The sequence below is a fragment of the Protopterus annectens genome, chromosome 4.part0, assembly GCF_019279795.1.
Source record: "Protopterus annectens isolate FY-2018-M chromosome 4.part0, PAN1.0, whole genome shotgun sequence".
Taxonomy (NCBI): domain Eukaryota; kingdom Metazoa; phylum Chordata; order Ceratodontiformes; family Protopteridae; genus Protopterus; species Protopterus annectens.
In genome coordinates, this window is record NC_056733.1 from 834168914 (window position 1) to 834174913 (window position 6000).

A 6000-nucleotide genomic window follows, 5' to 3' on the forward strand; every position below is an offset into this window, starting at 1 on the left:
ACAAATCCAGTAGATGGATGAGTGAATGTTTTAGACTCCAAGGTGAAAGAGCATGCTGTACATCTATGACAAGCAAAGGTCCCCTTCCTCTCAGATACCTGCATAGCTTTCTTATTGTGACCATAGCGCAACTGTCTATTAAGGGGCAAGTTATTCTTAAGACAAAACCTAGGTGTAGTACCAGCAATTTCATTAATCTTGTCATCAGATGTAAGGATAGGCCAATTTTTATGTATGATGTCACATATTTTTCTAATGACGTGCTGCTGATGGTTGCCACGCCCATTCAGTGGTTGATTAAACGAGTGTGTCAATGCCTTCTACTTCTGAGCATGTTCATGTATGTGATCCTAATGAGCTGCTTGGAGTGAGACTTAAAGGTACGGTGACTGCCTTGCTACAGCGGGTCCCTTTTTCAGCCCTTCCAGCTCCAATAAGGGCTACAGGGATACGGAGTGACTGAAAGAAGAGGAAATTATCACTAGAGGCAGAAATTGTGAAGAAACTAGTGTGGAAACAGTCAAAGATGCACTAGTTTTTAATCTTTCTAATTTTCAGCTTACTGAGGCTCAGCTGAGTGTTCTCAGTCGTGGTCTATCATTTATTCCAGCATGTAGATCGCAGGCCAGTGATGTTATTTTACAGCTCAGACTTTTTGCGAGGAATGTTGTGCTTCAGACTGTTTTCTCCAATCATAATGCTTGACCATCTGTTTATAAGAAAGCGAGTTCTTTTTGTCCATCTCTGACTGCATCATTTGAACTCTTTTTGAACAAATGTGAACGTGATTTATTTAATATGAGAGTTAATGATGGCTGTAATTCCTTTGTTAATATGACTTGAACATGAAGCTTTGAACAGTCTTAAGAATAATGACAGTATACAAATTGGAGCTGCCAACAAAGGTGGGGCTATTGTTGTTTTTGATAAACTTAAATATGATGAAAAGATGACTGAAATGTTGTCTGACAGTGACATCTGTCTTAATATCATACCCTTGTCAGTGCGGAAGTTGGTCCAACATGTTAGATGAATTGTATGATCTTATGTTAAATAGGTTGATTGACTTAAAGCTTTATGAATATTTTACTGTTGAGCATCCCATGTTACCTTTGATTCTTGGTGTACCAAAGGTACGTAAGGATGCTCTGAATCCCTCACTTGGGCAAATTGCCTCTGGTAATGGTTGGCTGACAGAGCCTTTGTCTATTTTCATTGAACATAAACTTAGAGTGGTAGTGGATGGTGTTCCCTTGATTCTGAGAGACACTCATCATTTTCTTGAGAGTTTGAGTTTAATTCGACTCATGATGTATCTAAATATGTCTTTGTAACTCTTGATGTTAACACGCTGTTTATAGTGATTCCTAATTTTGGAAGGTGTGGAAGCAGTTCAGTTGTTTCTGCATAAGCACAGTAGTTACTTGGATGATATGATTTTTTTTTCGTTTGTACATTGTTAGATCTTCTACTTGAGAAAAATGCGTTTGTTTAATGATTGTATTTATTTACAGAACATTGGCATGGCTATGGGCACTTTGTGCTAATAGCTATGCCAACCTTGTGATGGCCAACTGGGAGGAAGAGTTTGTTCTTGGTGAACATGCCTAGTCACATTAAAGTTTTTTTAAGAGATTTGTGGATGACATATTCCTTTTATGGGCTGGTTCCACATATGAGCTGGATCAATTTATTATGTATCTTGAGAGTACTACTGGCTATCTTAGTTTTACTAAGCATACAGATGCGGATGCTATTGATTTTTTAGATGTACATTTATTTAAAGGTGATAAGGGTTTGCTAGATACGTGTGTATAGGAAGTCCTGCAGAAAGAATACACTTCATCGTACGAGCATGCATCCTAGGTATGTACTTAGAAATATTAAGGGCCAGCCCTATAGAATGTCTAGGCTTAATACTGATGAAGTACAGTTTTATCATGCCTTTAATGGTCTAAGGAAAGAGTTATTTGATTGAGGATACTCTAAACAAGAGTTTGCTTTTGTAGGTCAAGCTATAGTGGAAGCCAGAAAAGATTGTGCTAGGCCTTATTTTTCCAAGGGCCCGCTTAATGTGCTTTCCAAGAAGAACGTGGTAAATTATGATAATCTTAGACCTGTACTGACTTATGCCAGTGATATTAGTAAAATATGTCACATATGTAGAAATTGGCCTATCCTTACATCTGATGACAAGATTAATGAAATTGTTGGTACTACACCTAGGTTTTGTTTTAAGAATAACTTGTCCCTTTATAGAGACAGTTGTGCTGTGGTCATAATAAACATATGCAGGTATCTGAGAGGAAGGGGACCTTTGTTTGTCGTAGATGTACAGCATGCTCTTTCACTTGAGTCGAAAACATTCACTCCTCCATCTACTGGGTTTGTTTTTAATCCTAGATTTTATGCTGACTGTTCTAGCTGTAATCTTGTATATCTTGCTGTGTGCAATGAATGCAGTTGTTTTTATGTAGGTAAGATTTGTAGGTCATTGAGGGGAACATCTTCTCAAGCATGTTGTTTATATTAGAAATAAAGATTTTACTAGTGCCTTATTTAGGCGTGTTTCTGATTTTAATAGTCATAGTTTTAGATTTTTAGTTTTGCAATGTATATATAATAATAGTGGGGGGGGGGTTACGTAATAAGGTTGAGAAGGCAGAGACTAGATGGAGTTACTCTTTTGCAGGCACACAAGTTTCCTGGCCTTAATGGCTCTGTACCTTTAAAGCCTTTATTAAGCAATCGTAAATTATTACATTGATTAATTGTATTATTTATATGCTGCATTTTAGTATGTTTGTCTGATGAAGTGTTTGTTTCAGAGCAAGAAAGCACTTATCTTTTATTAAACTTTTTTATTTTGTTCTTGGTTGTGTGTGGTCCTTGGTATATTATATTTTGGCCTGATTTGGATTTGCTATACCAGACCTGTACTACCTGTTTGGTCAGTGTTTGTTATCTTAGTCTTCTTTTACCTCGTATTCTTGTCATAACTTTCAACTGTCCAGATTTATGCTTCGTTTTTGGCCTGTTTCTCATAAAGTTTATGGTTTTCTGGCAAATCATTGAGGATTGACATCACTAAATAATGACATACGTTTGAGTTTTAGACTTCATATCCTTTGGAAAATGTATGTTAATGTAAAACCAATTATTCTAACTATCTGAGTGGACTATCTGAGTGGGTTTATATGAGCAACATTTAAAATGTGTCCATGTTTTGGGGCCTTTGTCCCATTATTTTTGGCTTTATCCAGATTTTATGCACTTGGAGGTTGAGAGGTTTGAGTCTTAGCTTATCACAAATTTATCTGAATCAAAGGTAATATTTTCTGGTGAATCAAAGTTTTAAAGGGGGGGGGGGTCATTTTTCTGTCCTTCCCTAATTTCGCAAGGTGAGTAGGCCTAGTCAAAGATTGTTGTCAATTGGTTCTGTGATTGTTACTGTTAGTAAAGTTGGAATTTGACTTTCCTAGAAAAATTTTGTTTCAGTAAGAGACAGTACCATAGAGTAGTAGTCACTTAGTGTGCCCATTGCAGCCACAAGATCCTGCCACAGGATTCCCAAGAGCTGTGTGTAGTTTGCCTGGGTCAAGGACATTTAGATGCTTCCTGCGATATTTGTATAGCCGTTGGCACTTGCTCCCTACAGAATTGTAGGGATAAGATTATTTTGAAAGGTCCTTTACCCCGCTCTGATGACCAGAAACTGAACTAAAATATAGGGAAAGAAAAAGACAAAGATGAGTAAAAGGAAAATATAATTGAAGACGGGGCACTGGAATGCTAATCTTTATCCAAGGTTCTGAGAATCTAAGCTATGCAGGAGGCTCCAGCTCTGATTGCATCAGTGCTGTCCACTTCTCAGTTACTGGTACCATCTTATTTGGGTACTATTATTTTTGATTGATCTCCTTGAAGGACTGCTAGTAGTAGTTCTTTGGAGTGGAAGATGTCAAAATTTTGGGAATCCAATCCTCCTCCCACATCTTCTCAAGTGTACAACATCGCCACAACAGTCAGGAAATCCTATGTGGCACACCTCATCACTAAGGGCTTTTCATCCAGAAAAAAGGAGGTCATTGTCCCACTGTACTCATCCCTCATTAGACCCATTATAGAATACAGCGCCTCATTTGGTATGTACCTCTCAAGACATCTGCAACAACTGGAAAGGCCGCAGAAATACCTCACTAAAAGAATCACAGGCCTAAAGCAGATGCCCTACGCTGACCGCCTTAAAAAACTCCAGCTATTGTCGCATATAGTCTACTCAGAGGCGATCTCTGCTTAACATACAAGGCCATGTCAAACCCAGAGCCTGTTGGACATGCTACACTTAAAGAAATCCCAATCCCTCAGAGCCACACGCTCCAGGGATCTAAACCTTGTCATCACAATAAACAAAACATGCTGGAGGGATAGGTTCCTGACCCAGAGACTCCCCAGACTCTGGAATAGATTGCCCATACATGTCAAGCAGAGTGCCTCTTTGGCCCTCTTCAAAAGGAACCTTGACGATTGGATGGGAGAAAGGAAATTCACCCCGGGGATCACGTCAGTCGCCCTGTTAGACAGGGGTCCAGGGAAGTAAATAGTGTGGGAAGAAATAGCCAGGGAATTGTTATGGCTAGGCTTGTATAGGCCCTAGGGCTGATAGCCTAGTACCAACCTATGAACAAGATCTCTTCCCCATCCATTTCTAAGATGGATAGGGTTGCCCCTTCAATTCTAGCAATATGATGATCTTTCCCTGGCATGTCTTAGTGCCAGAAGAGTCTAAGGCTATGCTCGTCCTGGTGCTTCCTCCTTTGGCACTGTCCAGACGCAATTCCCCATTGTCAGTATCCCAGTCTTTGCCTTACTCATAGGTATATACTACGTTCATGATCACCAAGGCCTTTATAAGCCTAACTGTGCAGTCCATCCCAACTGTGTCTGTATGTATCATGGGCGTTTGAGAGGAGGGGTATATTAGGATGTTTCTGGAGGTTATGGGGGGAATGTTAGTGTGGGCATTACTGTCTACCTGTATCAGAGACATGGGGGCCAGATCCACGGGTGAATTTTCCATTTCCCATTCATTAGTCAAGGTTATGCTTAAATACGATTAGGGATGGACTCTGCTGGTGAATCTGTTCCAGAGTGTGGGGATCCTCTGAGATGCACATCTCTGTCTACAGTATGTCTTATTTATGTTGCAAGCAGAATCTAAATCTTTGGATCTAGTGGTTATGATGATGATCATTTTGCAGATGAGCAAAAGTTCCCATCAGAGCTGGATCTGTGGATGCCTTGTTATGCCAGGTGTAGATTGCTCCTCAGTAACCTGTAGGAGACAGAGTATACAGACAAAGCTTTAAAGCAATCCATATAAGACAATGTGTTTATACCTTGGATTCTCCTGGAAAGGAATCTATGTAAGCATTGCAACTGTTCCATATGCCTCATCAGGTATATGCTGAAGGGAGCATTATACTCAATGATGGGTGTGTAAGGGCCAAATAAATTGGCACTATGGCTTCCTTGTACTTGGATGCCATGCCCCAACGTATAAGATGAGTGAAATAGAATGATTTTCTTACTACCTTGGCCACGTTGGTCAAAGGCCAGATTACTGTCAACATATGTTCCCAGATCAACTCTTAGGGTTTCTTATCGATGGAGAAATTTGCCTGGGTGACAGTTTTCCCAAGAGGCACTATAATGCATTTCTTGGCATTGAGTTTTAATCTGTGACTTTGGTACCCACCCTTTATCTTAGATCCTCTTGTAAGATGTTTTTTATGGGGGAGTATATGATAGCTCCCAGTTTGCAGTCATCTGCAAACTTGGTCAGCCAGAGGCCCTTGACATTAGCCTTTACATTTGGGGAAGTAGATGGCAAATAAGAGCAGTCCCAGCACGGAACCCTGAGGTACCCTGCTGGTGAGTGATCTCTTAGTGGAGGTTGGCTCACCAATTCAGACTTCCTGGGTCCTGTCTGTGAGCCAG